Genomic DNA, 14,542 nt, shown 5'->3' with positions numbered 1-14,542 from the left:
TCTAATGGTCCCAGCTTTCAGTTGTCTTCTCCCTCGCCAGCCGTCTGTCCTTCTTTGCGAGCGTGGCTGGCTGCAGACCATCTGATATGAAGATGATGTCTGGCACCTCATGCTCTAAATAGAGTCTCTGATGTAGCCCTTCATCCTTGCCAAACACCCCAGCACTAGGCTAGATAAGGGAGAGCCAGGGCTGAATTGTGTATACAACTGTATTACCAGGACTAATACAAATATTTGGCCATATATTCAACCAGTGTTGAACCTAGCACCACTAGCTGTAGTGGACCAATGCCATTTCGCATCAGTCCTCCTAAGCAGGAGCAAGCTGTTCACAGCACATGAACTTCTAAAATTCTTTAAGAAAGACCTATTTTCCTAGTATCTTAATCAGCCCTTCTTAGGGCAAAATTCCACCTTCATTTTATGGAGGCAACTTAGGACTAAGAAGTCTGATAAACAGTCAGCAAGAAAGCAGAATCAAGACTGCTCTGAACTCCAGCCTCTAAACTGTATCATTCAGAGTCCAAACTCTCTCACATTATATGGACTTCTCACGTGTATCTGCGTGCCTTCACAATAATATTTACGTTTGTAGTTTCCCATTTTGTGCACACATGTTACTGCCTTCCTCTCACAGAGAGCAGACACTCGCCTTTTGGCTATGTCCTCCTCTTCTACAGAGGAGGAAACCCCTCTGGACCATGGGGTAGGGCAGCGTATAGGCTCTGCATACTTCTGCAGCAGCTATGTTTTGCAGCTACTTAGAAAAATGAGAAGAATTACAAAATCCTGAAAATGTATCTGCTTGAAGAAAATTAACCTGTTTGCTTTCTTGCAGTAGAAATGACCCCGCTCTAGTTAATAAAAAGATTGTTTATTTTTGGTGAATTTACATTTCTTGGCAGCTGAATGTCACTCCAGCTCCACTGCTTCCCTGTCCCTCCCTTTCATGTGATCTGAAAGCAACTTTGGTTTGTTTCTCTCACTCACAGCAAAGCAGAGCTGCAATAACAGCAAATGGTCCTTGGAAATCACAGTCACATTAGGCTTCTGTTCAAATAGCTTTTAAGGCTACGATAATAGGAGGCATTCCTAATAACTGGTGACTCAGTGAGACCCTGCACAGAAGGCCTCCAAATGACAGTACACAATTTAGAATTTAATCTAGAAACAGTGGCGGTGATGAGATTCCAGCTGGGGACCTTCTGGTCTAGAGGCCGGTGCTATACCTTCTGGTCTGGAGGCCGGTGCTGTACCAGTCTAAAGCGACTACTTTACCCGACCAGAAAGGAGATAATTCCTTCTTTTCCCCTGAACTTCACAACAACTTTCAGGGTGGCATTTGACCCATGAAGCGGAGATCGTTTTCATTGCCACCTCGACTCTGGAGACTCACCACCCTGAACCACAGCACGTTAAATTGCTGATACGTAGAGAGAGTCCAGTCATGCAGCATTAATATGAAAGTTAGTTCCTGAACACTGAATTTCAGCACACTTCAGTTCACAGGCCACCCGTATTGTGCTTTTGGACTGTCCTTGGTCTGCTATAAATCTAGACTGGATGCTCGCCCAGAGAGAGCGAAGACAGAATTCGCCTCCTGCTCTCTCCCCCTCCCAGCACACTGCTTATGTTGAAATCACACAATGTTAGCATGACCTACGCTTAGCAACCCAGCTTACATAAAGAAAAGGTTTCTTTTTTGAGAGGAGGAAGCTATGACCTCAGTGGCAAAAGAAGTATATTTTATTTCTTAAAACAAAGCCTACAAATCCTTGGTCTTTGCCTCTGTGATGTGCAACGGGGAGGGGGGGCGGGAAATTCAGCACAGACTTGTCTTCCTGAGAAGGGCCATGGTCCTTGGTTGGCCACTGGAAAACAGTAAATGGCCAGACACAAGCACAGTGCTTGGAAAGGGAGAGGACGGATGAGGGTCTCCTGGGTACAGGCGTACCCTCCTACTTAACATTCCTCTGATGTGCCCCAGTGGTATCTAGTAAGAATGTCAGGAAATGTCTCACGCACACAACAGGGGCCTACAGGAGAGCTGGAGAGCGACCGTTTACAAGGGCAACGATAGGACAAGGGGGAATGGCCTTAAGCTGAAGGAGGGCAGATTTAGATTAAATGTTAGAAAGAAATTCTTCACTGTGAGGGTGGTGAGGCACTGGAACAGGTTGCACAGAGAAGCTGTGGATGCCCCCTCCCTGGAAGTGTTTAAGACCAGGTTGGATGGGGCTTTGGGCAACATGGTCTAGTGGAGGGTGTCCCTGCCCATGGCAAGGGGGTGGAACTAGATGATCTTTGAGGTCCATTCCAACCCAAACCATTCCATGATTCTATGAAAGGACAACTTCACCTCAGGAAAGCAGGTTCAGAGAAGTGATTCTGCTCAGATGGTTGGGTCCCATTTAGTGCAAAAATCACTATGGAAAATGAACTTCAAAAAGCTAGAACTGCATTTACTGACTGGTGGGCTGTCAGAGCAAATGGCAGTGTTTTGGAATTTATTTATTTTTTTACTACCAGTGGTCTTCCAATGGTTTGCAATATTTGCTAACATAGAGTAAGTTGAGTTATCCACAGATAGTTCAAAAATACAAATTCATTGCCCAGATATCTCTATTTAAAATAGATTTGCTTTTGTTCATCAGTGTAATGCACATGGCTGAGAAATGGCAAGGTGCCAAAATGAAACTGCTCCTAATTTTCAGAGGAGGCCACTGGCTAATTACACAGACTGCAGGTGTGAAGAGAGAAGCTCAAAGTAATCAATAGTAGTAATTAATCTGCTAGACTGGAGCTAAAGAGCTAACAGCTGGACATCAGAAATGGACACATGCAACAAGATCAGCAATAATTACCTCTTTAAATATTGAATTTCCATAGCAACAATTAAGCATATAAATAAAGGCTTGAAATCAAGGCTCCAAGGCATGATGCTGAATTGCAAACACAACATTCTCCAAATCAACCCTTTTAATAAAACAGTAACAATATGCTTGGGCTGGGTCGACTGGTCTCTGGTGCTAGCAGAAACTCAGCTTCTGCTGCCTCCAGATTTTTTGGCTCTTCCTCCTTGGCTGCTTCCAAACCCACAGGTTCTGCTGTAACTTCTCTTAGTTCAACTAGCATCTAAACAGACCTGGTGCAACACATGCCTGCAACTCACCCCCCTCTCTTCTAAGTCTGTCCACCTTACAGCTTTGGCTTTTCCACCCTCTGGAGAGGGTTTCCCTTCAAAACGCTCTGCTGAGGCACCGTTTGGATCGGTATCAGTGCACTAGCTGGTGGGTCAGATGGTCAAGTGCCAGAGTGACGGCTCTGCTGGGAGAAGTTTCTCTGAGCATCCCGCCACCGTGGGAATTACTGCCACCACATCTCCTGGAAGCACCCAGAGACCTTTCCTTATGTCTCATGGCATGGGCCCACAGCGCACATGGCAACGTTGCGTTCCCCCAGCACCTTTGTGGGGTTAGAAGCACTTGCAGAAATGGATACCCAATTTCCCTCTTGGCTTAATGGCACAGCTTCATCACAAGAGCACTGTCTGCCATGGAGGCTGGAGATGCCAGGAAGCCTTTATTAAGCTTAGGCTAATCTTCTCAATAAACGCTACTTTCTGATGTATACTGGCTAAAACCTGTCTTTGCTTATCTCAGCAGATGTCAAGGTCATCTTCTGCTGGTGTGAATTTTATGGAGTAGGGAGAAGAGGCACAAATCTGCTCTTCATTATGTTCTGTGTGTCTGTGGGACCAGAGATGGCTCAATGGTTCCTGACCTCTGCAGGCTGCACCGAACCAGGCAGAAACCACAGACCACGTTACTGCACAGTTTGGAAGAGTTTTGGCAATCGAAGCAGCCAAGGCCAGTCTGCCTCCGGCTCCATTCTGCTTGTAAGTTTACTGCACGGATGAGGTGCCTTTTCCTTCCCGAGAGTTAAATAGGGTCTTTCCAACATATTTGACAGGCCACATATTAACTTACACCTCAGTAATAAATCAGAAAAAAAAAAAAAAAATCCACTCAGCAACTATGAGCAGAGGCTATATGAAACGCTGCCAGAAGTATTATCCTCCCTACATCTGCTTTAGCACAAAGTAAACTAAATCACACCTACAGAAATCCAAAGAAAAAAGAAATCCTAAATTATGTACTTCATTTTGATCCCTACAGTTCCAGAATAAAATCTGGAGCTAGATGAAAACTCAGGGAACTGTTTTTAGAATTTTTATCTTAAGTTTTCTGCACTTTAAACATTTCTTTCTCCAATTATTTATCATTTCAGGGTTTCCCTGCTTTCCAGGATTTTTTCTTTTTTTCCTTAAAATAGCTGGAAGTAAGGGACCCATTTCTATAATCTAATACTGGGTCCAGTTAGATAACTCAGCGGAGGAACAGAAACCCCTTCAACTTTCCATTGGTTCCAATGAAACTCAATAAAGGTCCATGTTAACTGCTGTTAAGGTAAGATGGGGACCTATATTTTTTGTCTCAGAAGGCGGCAGCATTTTGTAATTACCCTCATGTATTGATTCCCCGAACCATGCCGGTAATATTTCTGAATCTCCATGGTCTGTAAATATTTCTACACACTGTATTTCAAACTCTTCTGTAGTATTGATTTGCGATGTACCTGTCATGCTGTGATATTTTACCAGTAGAGTGCTTTTGCAGCTTTGGTACTTGCTCTGTTTCTTGCCTTTCCGACAAGTATGCAGCAGTTCAACTCTCGTGTGAAGAAGCATTGCCAGATATTACTGACACATCTAAGCTGAGCTTATTTAAAAAATAAAGTGATGTGCTTGACTGAGCGACACATTTGACTTCATGTGAGGCATATATGAACTATTAGCTCAACTCAGCCACTAACCCAAAACCAGCCTGATGAGGCTTACCTGCTTCTCTCCCACACTTTCCTCCATGGAAGAAGCAGCTCAGCCCTCGTTGGTGACACACATGCCACTGCCATTGAGAAGTGTTTGGCGGAGGTAGAAACTGGAAGAAAGATTCTTCCCCAGCTCCTCTCTGAGCAGCACCTATGATCCCATCTGTCCTGGTGTCTCGGTGGTCGGGTGCTGAGGACTGAGGTCCAGAAACCACAGAGGTGCCTGGCCCTGGAGGAGGGAAACTAGCCCAACAACAACCAGCTGGAAAAAAATCAGCAGATCCAGCCCTCCAGTGCCTCATACCTTACATCTTCTGAAAAATTATGCATATATGTGGTGTGAAATGCTGCCATTCTGGGTCAAGGATCAAAATAAAAAGGAGCCCACAGAGAGGTCAGTGCTGCGGGGCTGAAGAACGGGGTTTGTTCTTAGCTCCACTATAGGTCTCCTGTGAGACTTTAGCTAAATCGCTTGCACCTACCTTGCTGTACCCATTCATTGCTATGTTGGAAAGACATGTGAAGAAGTAATGTCATCTTCCTTCCTGAATCTCCCTGTTGGCTTTCATGAGAGGGGATCTCTTTCTTAGGGAAGTTTGTCTAGATTAAGCAGAGGAGTCAAGATTAGCCTTTCCCCACACAAAAAATGGGCAGAATATGCACAGTGGGGACCAAGATCTGTGTTAAGGTCCCTCTCTATCCCTGTACAGCCACAACAGCAGCACTCACTGAGTCAGGCACCCATGTTGCCCAACTGTTAGAGGATTCAGAGAACATGGTACTTGACCCCAGCCCATCCTCAGAGTCTTTTTCCCAGTGGCTCTTCTTGTGCCACATCAGTAGTCCCCTTTGCATACAGGAACAAAACTGGGAAAAGCCTGTGAAACACCTTCTCTCCTTCCATCATTCAGGATATATCAGGAATCCCTATCAGTGACTTGAGGAAACAGGAAGGCAGAGAAAGAGGGGTCCTGCTGTCTCAAGGCACAAAGATAATAATGGCAGCTATCCACTCTGCCCAACTCTGGGCAGTAAATTTAGGTGCCAGCCCTGAAGGAGATAAGTCATCCTAGGCTGCCCATATATTGAGGTAAGAAGGTCCCCCTTTGAATTTGTACTCAGAGGACTATATTAAACCATTTGTCCCCTCCTACCTGGTACACTAAGCCTCCTGAAATGCACAGAGTTCAAAGGTAGATGGGTTTTAAGTTAACATTTAAGCATATGCTTAAAGGTGGTGTTCAACTGTAAGTATTTTGATGGAGCAACAATTATTAAAATACAGTGTAGAAAAATAATAGGTTTTATTAGTAGTACAGCTGGAAAACAAGCTAGGGATGGGAAAGGGATCCTTCAGTTTCTTTCCTATATAACCAACTTTTGGGGAAGAAACCGCAATAAACTATCAGGTCAGTGTCAGTTCATCAGAAAAAATACCAAGGCTGCCTTTCTCAGGATATTTTGAGCGCATTCACACTGGAAATAAGCAAGAATAAGAAGTCTCATGACATTTCTGCCAATTCATGTCTGGATTGCATTATAACTTGAGAAAGAAATCGAGCCCCTCCCAGAACGGGGAGTTATTTCCATGAAGAGTTGTGAAACACAGCCAAAGCTTAAAGCGGATCGAGGGGGAAGCAAGCGCGGCGCAGCCCCAGGAACCCTGATCGCCCTACAGCAAGCAGGGCAGCCCCTCGGGGTCCTGCTGCTGGCGGCTGGGCAGAGAGCTGGGAGCCCCCTGCTCTTGCTAAAAACCAGGCATCTGGTTTCAACACTGAAGTAGGAGTTTAGAAGCTTAACTTTAAAGACACTTCTCTCAAAAAAAAAAAAAAAAAAAAAGACAAACAAAAAAACCCCCAACAACTTGCCCTCTCCTAGTTCACATCTCCTTGTGAAGGATATTCACTCAGGCTCACAGCAGCCTTGGCTCTCTCTGTCAAAAGAAAAACTCCCATAGGGAATTTACCCAAAAAACAGTCCACCACTGCTGCTCTGGATTGCACCTGGGGAGAGCTCCTCTCTTCCCCTCGACCAGAGCATGATCCTAGAGACATTAACCTTGCTGGGCAAGAGATAACTTCTGCAAATATTTTTTGTGCAATATGAGTTTACAAATCCTCCAGCCAGTACAAGCTTGCACACCACTCTGCAGAATCAAATTGACTTGGGTCAGGTACTTATACACAATGTGCAGGTACATATGTGCCCACGTGTGTATACGTGCACAATAAACAGCTTTGTAATTATAGTTTCATTATAAAATAGCCTTTCATAGAAGCATTTTTTTATATATATATATTTTTTTTTTTTTTTTTTTAAAAAAAGTCAAGCTTAAACAGCCCTCTTTATGTTTTCTCCTGGTCAGATTATGGTTTGCCACTGCATAGTTGGCTTATTAACTCATTCTGTGCTTTCGGTATGTCTTTCGACTTTCTCCTCCCACAGCGCACAAGATACACACACACTCAGAAGAAAATTAGCAGGTATGGTTGGTCCTCTATCGTTGGTGGATCCCGACATGTGTATCCTCTATCAGGGCTCACATGCTCCCTGGGCTGGCAGCCAGCCAACAAATCCCAAATCAGGTTGACCAGCTGCATGTAGTGTACTGAGGCACAAAGTGAATGAGGAAGCACAGCATTATATGCCAACAAACAAGGACCATGCCTGATGGAAGGAGGGACTGAAATTGGCTGCATAAAAATCTCACATTTGTTTGCCTAGCAAATGGCACCCATATGGAATAGTATTGACTAGACAGAAAGGTTTGCCAGGTGCTTTTGAAGGCATCTCCAACCCAGAGAAGCCACCAAAATGACCCTAAAAATTGCTAAGTATTTTTCGGGTTTATTGCATCGACAATTTCCCCTGCTCATGCTCCAGCCTCAGGCAGACCCTGAGTACCTTTTCCCTCACATTCATCCTAGCCCCTCTGCAGACGCCATTGCTTATGACCAAACAAAACATGCAACTCATTCTTTTTTGCACGCTACGTACAGTCATTTCCAGAATAAATGCCTGCAACAGGTCATCCATGGGATATGCATACTTTGGGTAGAATAAGCACTGAAGTTCATACTCCTGCATGCCATCATAAGCCACTCACATAATGACTTTGTGGGAGGATATTCATTTTATCAGACCAGCTAGGCAAACAGAAGTAGCATTACACAGACATCCATCTCCTTGGATGTCTACGCATTAGAAAAGCACTGTCACATCACAAAGCTGCTGTTGAGTGAGTGTTAAGGTAAAAACATGTATCAGTGTGACATATCGCAGCCTCTAGATATTAAAGGAGACATTTCAATAAGGTCACATGTCTAGCGCCAGCAGACAGGCAACTCTTCGCAACCCTTGGAAATGACCCAGTGCTTAAGAGAGACAGCCATTTCAGGGAGACTGACATCAAATAGCTCCACAGCTAAATGCACTACCCAGCTCACAAGGACTGAGAATTGAACTCATTTCTGTTTCCACATATCTCCAACTGAAGTCACTGCATAGGAGTGGAGGTGTTTTCACTGAAAAAGGAGTAGCCGAGTCTTTTTCAGACTAGTAACTTGTAAAGCACTTAGACTACCCTATTTGGAGATGAAAAATACACAAGAGAAGCCTAGAAGTCATCTACTGTGACTGTGCAAATATCTGGCCTATATAAACCTAAGTCCTCATTGCTGGTTTCATTGTCTTCCTTCCAAGTGTTATTATGTCTTCTCAGACTTGAACTGTAAAATACTCCAAGAGTGGAACATTTCCTACTTTGGTCTTACAGAGCATCTGGTGCCACGAGGCCCGAGCTCCCATGCTACCAAAACACAAATAACATCTTGAACGTTGCTGTTGGGTACACGATTTACTGCTGCTGTTCTCGTTCAGGCTGACGCAGAGGACACCCAGTCTAAAACAAGATGACAGCGCTACAGACTTGGAGCTCTTGATTCTCCACATCCTGCACTGCCCCGCACGGCCCCATTCCGACATAGCGGGACGTGGCACAAGGGCTGAACCTCTCCGTCCCACCACACGCCACTCACGTACCTGCTCACAACTGCTTTCTCTTTCCACAAGTTAACATCCGCAGTGTTTAGCAAAACTACACGTGTACAACGCTTGCCATGCTGTTCACACAGGAAATCAAAACTGTTTATTTTTGCAACAGGCAAATTGTGGGCTAATTTATACAGATGTATTTATTCAGTGACTCATTAACAGTAAGTATCAGGAACCTAATTTACTGCAACATCAGCCCACAGATTGTGGCAAATTACGTTACACAGAGAAGCAGGACCCAGGTCTGTCAGAAATGACTTTTAAAGTTGAGGTTTATTTTTAGCATCCATTTCACAGCCAGCTTTCTCCAGCAGGATGGGTTCTGTCGGTACTCTCAGCCAATGCTTACCCACCTATCTTCAAGTCATTTTTATTATTACTAGTATTATTTTTTATTCTAGTAACAAAACATAAGTGTTCCTGAGGATGAAATAGGAAAGCATGTAGGGTCCAAGTGCTTTAAAAAGCACCTCAATAAAATGATGTCAACGATTGATTTCTTATTCCTCTATCAAACCAAAAATGTATTGCTGCAGTGGTTTAAGGAAAGGAAATATTTAGATTGATTTAAAACAGGCTTTAAAATTTAGATTTACTTAGTAAACAAACTTTCTCTTCAGCTCCAATTTGAAAAAGTTTGTATTTAAGGCACTCATAATAAAAGAACATAAGAAGTAAGGATCAACACACAGACACCCTCCAGAAGGAGACCATTCTCCTTGCCTGCAATGGTCTGGTGGCCAGACTATTCACCCTAGAGGCAAAAGAGCTATTTTCTTCCCTCCACCTGATTCAAAGAAATTAAGCCATGGTCTCTAACCATCAGGAGAAAGTCATAACCATCAGGTAGGCTGCAGGGTATTCTGAGAAAGAGTTTTTTCTTGAGTCTCTCCTGTTGGAGCTGTTCTACTTCTCAATGAATATGTATGGATTCATTAAGAGACAGAAAAAGAGACACTAATTAGTACACTTAGCTAGGAAGGCTGAGTACCCAATCCCAGTCCCTGCTCTAGCAAATATCTCATTATCTGTATGAAGAGGAACCAGGGGCAAAAGACAAGTTACAAACATTCCCCTTTCCAAGCCAGAGCATCCTATAGCTTGGCAGGCAAAGAAGAGGTCTCACGTGCACGGCCACATTGTGGTTGAGCGCCCTGAGAATTGGACTCGGAACTAAAAGGCAATCCATAATGATCAATCTGACCTAGAAAACTCTTTTCTTTTCCCCACCTTTAAGTATTTAAGGGGGAGAAAAGAAAGGGAAAGGCAAAAAAGTCCCATTCTGATTTCGAGATGCATATTCAGAAAGTAAAGTCCCTAAAACCAGCAGTGCCTCCCAAAAGCCTCAGACCACAAGTCCCCTTCCTTACAACTGCAGATTAACACCTGTTAGCTTGGCCAGATGCTCCCAGAGTTTTAAAATATAAACAATGTGTATGTTTTGAATACTGGGTTTTTCCTCTCACCATGCCTTTCCCAGATTGACACATGCAAGCTTTAGTGTAAGCATTCATTTATGGCTTGCATTTAAATTTATACACAGCCCATAAAAGATTAATACATATCCATGAACTAGACTTTTATATCAGTCAGATCAAAATTAATGAAACCAGTCAAGTAAGTAGGTGGCTGTTCTACATGTTTTTATTCTAACATTATCTTATTACACATTATACTACCCTGAAAGTGTTTTAATGTATTTTGCATGTGTTGTGAAATGCTTTTGTGGTCTCTTGCCACTGCACCCTGGTGAAAAACGCCCCCTGGTGAAAAACGCCCCCTGGTTAGAAGTGTTTGAATAAATTACTAAATCCAGCACAAAGGAAGAAAGCCAGTACAGAAATTGGGGAGGAGGAGAAATCAGTGTGAGGAGAGAATATATTCTTAGACACAAACTCCCTTGCATAATACTTTGTTCAATAGATCGTATTTTTCTTTAGCACTGAGGGAAGAGGCTTTTTTGCAGATTAGAACATTTTGGGCATTTGATGGAAGGCAGGGAAAGTTTATAAATAAACAGAACCACAAAGGAACAATAGGCACTAACATCTGTAGTCACTTGTGAGTTACGTTTCTGACACAGCCTAAGAATATGAATTATTTCTTTGCAGACCATCCAGTTCATCACCCAGCTCAGGTCAATGAAAGTAAGGGCCCCTGCACTACCTTTATTTGTCTTCAAGACTAACCTTGTACAAGACAATGACTTTTTGTTTTGTTTTAAAGAACAGACATACTGTATTTCTGAAGAGGTTTAAATCATGAAAAAAATAATAATAATTTCCTCTAACCCTTCTTTTTCTCTCCATTGAAAGTATAAAACAGTGCTCCACCTGCTAACACTCACAGACCAATAACTTAAATTTTTGGCATTTATTTATAGACTCAATAGATTCATCCACACCTGCTTTCCCCTTAATTAGTTGGCTATCCAAAGGCTGCAGACTGGCTGCTGCCAGCTTCCTGTACGAATAGGAAGATCATTTAGGGCTGATATAAAAGCACTAAATAAATAAATAAAGAGATCTCATGCAGAAACACTAACAAGGAAAACATTAACACAAAAGGGGGGAAAAATAACAAAAACTGAGAGGGGCATGCATTGTTGGGGAGGGTTGGTTGGTTGTTTTTGTTGGATTTTTAAAGTCAAATCTGAGAAACATTTAAGCCTGTAAAGGTCTGTAGGGTGATAAATAAGCAGCGCAGGGCCCCAATTCAGTACCATTACGCTACTTTCAAGGAGTTTTGGATCACCACGGAGGAGATGATATCTTTATAAGATGTGTAGTGGGAGGAGGCTAAAGAGAGCTGTTGTGGTGGTAGGAGTCAAACTATTATTAGATTAGCTATTATCCAGAGGGAGGAAAATGCTTGAGAGAGATTTACTTTCCACAGTGCTATCAGCTGAGTCGCTAGAATAGTAGGCGTTTGAAGACTAAAATGACAGGAACATTGTAAGCACCTAAACGGGCAGGGAATGGTTGTGGGGTTTGGTTTTTTTTGAAGAAAGCACTTGGGTCTTGTTTTTACAGGCTAGTAACCCAGGGGCAGCATTTACTACATTTATCCAGCACGCATCCTTGCAAAAAAAGTTAGTTTCTCATCCCCAGATAGGAACCATGTCAAGGCAACTTGCTCCCAACCCAATTCAAAGGATGGGATTAACTTCGAGCAAGGGCTGCAAGTTGCACAGAAGATCGTGGTTTTCTCCAGTGCTCTGCTGCTTTTAAGTTCCTGCCTTAACACATAGGGTACAGCACCCAGCACAAGGACACCCTCATCCATCTTGTACCCTCTAGACAGAGCCGTAATTACAAAGTCTGGTCCTACCACTGCTCAGGCCTTTCAAAGTTTTATTTTTAGGAGAGTAGCTCTAATAAAGCACTCAAGTTTTACTGTTTCCAAGGCTCAAGGAAAAAAAATTGCCTCATGGTGCATGTTAGGACAAGAGGAAAAGAAAACTGTGTAATTAAATACCTAAGGATGAAATAGAACAAGTAGGATAGTAAGAATTAATTACTCATCTGAGGGTTTGCTTTGACCTGCTGTTCTGCAGTCACACCTATTTTACTATTATGTTTCAATAACCCATTTTGTTCTGCTCCAAGGCTCAGACCTATGATATTACATTAGATGAATTTCCCACGTTGTTTTTTCTGTTTGGAAAGTGATATAATTATAGCGATTGATTTGGAGAGCAATAGGTTGAAAATGTTGCCTGAGGCGTACCAAAGTCCCGTGACTTGTTAATAAGTCACTTCTCCCCCAGGGGCTTTTTTAGCTACTTCTTGAAATAACAGTAGTGTTTCATTGCAACATTTTCCTAATATTGTGGGTATCCTGAAAACAAAAGGTAAGAGAAGATGTTTGGGTGTATCTGTTGTAGCGGAGGGCCAGCTTAGCTCTCACAAAGGCTAAGAAGCCTTTCCTGTTAAAAGGTTGAGTCTTCAAAGAGTTCTAAAATCCCTGCCAACTTAGACTGCCTGCAAATTCGCTGTGCCTCAGAAAGGCCTGTTTGTCATCCGAAATCAGGGGCTTTTGAGAAAAGACAACTCAAGATGCCTCTCTGAGACACACGGCCTGGGGCTTAAACCTCCCAGCTCCAACCCTACCCCGGGAGGGGGCTGTGCCAGCATCGCTACCAGGAGCTCACTGCAACCCTCGCCCGCCTGAAGGCTGCCCAGAACGGCCTCCAAGCAAGGGCATCACGGACTCTAGTGCACCCAGACCCTTCTTGCCTGCCGGGAAGATGTTTAACGCGTACTGCACCCATCCGCAAGTGCCTCTAGCTCACTCCAAACTTGAACTCCAGTAGGATGGGGTGTACGTGCTCAGACCTGGAGCCCTGGCTCTTCAACCTGTGCTGGGACAACACAGGGGCCAGGACCCGGCCCCAGGTCAGCTCCCAAAACCCAGCTTAGAAGAGAATCACAGAGGAGCTTAATATACAGCTCCTGAGGTACTAATGTTTTAAGGGCATGGGAAATGGACCAGGCCAAAGACACAGGCAAGTTCTACATCTTGCCGGAAATGCCGGGGGGGGGGGGGGGGGGCGGGAACAAAGATGTATCAGCCATCTGTCGCAAGCTTCAAGCTGTTACAGCCACCACAAAAGAAAGCACTGAAGACCTGGAGAAACAGACCACAGGTTTGAATTCCCTTCCTCTTCTGCTAGCCCACAGGTATTTCAAAACATGACTATAACTTCCATTCCACAGGAACAAAATTTATTTTGTTACACAAAAAAAAAGAATGCAACCACTTAATCATAAGACTTCCTATTTCCTCTTTAGTGGTATTGAGTGAAAACCTTAACTTAAATAGTTGAAGTCATCACTATTTTCAACAACAACAAAAAAACATTCCTATTACTATTGAACAAACCCAGGGAATTCACTGACAACTATCTTTGCTATCAGAAAGCCCGGGCTGCCCAATAATACGTACTACTCTGGATAAGCAGTCCTTTGGAAATAAGAAAATTCAGCTGTACAATTGTTCCCTGATCTCAATTCCCTGATAACACACTTTGTAGATGCAAGGAAAGGGAAAGACAGATGACCACCATGGGAGAGCACCTGATACCTTCCTTCTGCTAATGCTACCTGTGCTGTGGATTTGCTGGACCAAACAGAAACTGCACACATCTACCCCATGCCCAGCTACATAGCCTACAGCAGCACCTCAGCCCAGCACTAAACCCCTAAGTCAATATTCTCTTATGCCTTGCTGCCAAATCTCCATTGCTAGGTTTTTGTCTCTTTGCTGCATCTCAGTGCTGCAGTGAAATTCCCAAGTTCCCCCTGGCACATAGGTGCTGCTTCCCTTTATGTATGCATATACACACACAGGTATGTGCATGCAGCTTCTCCTCTCTCCCACCCTGAAATTTTTTCTTGTTATCCTCCAAGCTCTGCCAAACTCCAGCTAATCCTCCCACCGTTCAATACTGCTCCAGCTAATACAGTGACTGCAGCTGGAGTGGTTGCAGATAATTCCCAGTGAGCACGGCCAGCTCCAGGGGGGCAGTTAATGTTTTATTGGCATGTACCTTGATTCTGTATTTCCTGGGTTTGAATTTTCCATTTGGAAAGGTCTC

General features: G+C 43.6%; 1 long non-coding RNA gene across 1 annotated transcript in view; it reads right to left on the bottom strand.

Annotated features, from left to right (window-relative positions):
* LOC129203661 (uncharacterized) overlaps positions 1 to 10,761 on the bottom strand; it is a 98,477-nt gene extending 87,716 nt beyond the window's left edge. The window contains exon 1 of the long non-coding RNA XR_008576102.1: positions 10,751 to 10,761. This is a non-coding gene — a long non-coding RNA (uncharacterized LOC129203661). The remainder of the gene's footprint in view (positions 1 to 10,750) is intronic.
* Positions 10,762 to 14,542: the final 3,781 nt, after the last annotated feature.

The sequence above is a fragment of the Grus americana genome, chromosome 2, assembly GCF_028858705.1.
Source record: "Grus americana isolate bGruAme1 chromosome 2, bGruAme1.mat, whole genome shotgun sequence".
Classification (NCBI taxonomy): domain Eukaryota; kingdom Metazoa; phylum Chordata; class Aves; order Gruiformes; family Gruidae; genus Grus; species Grus americana.
Note: the sequence above shows the minus strand (reverse complement) of the source record. Positions and strands in the feature narration are given on the sequence as shown.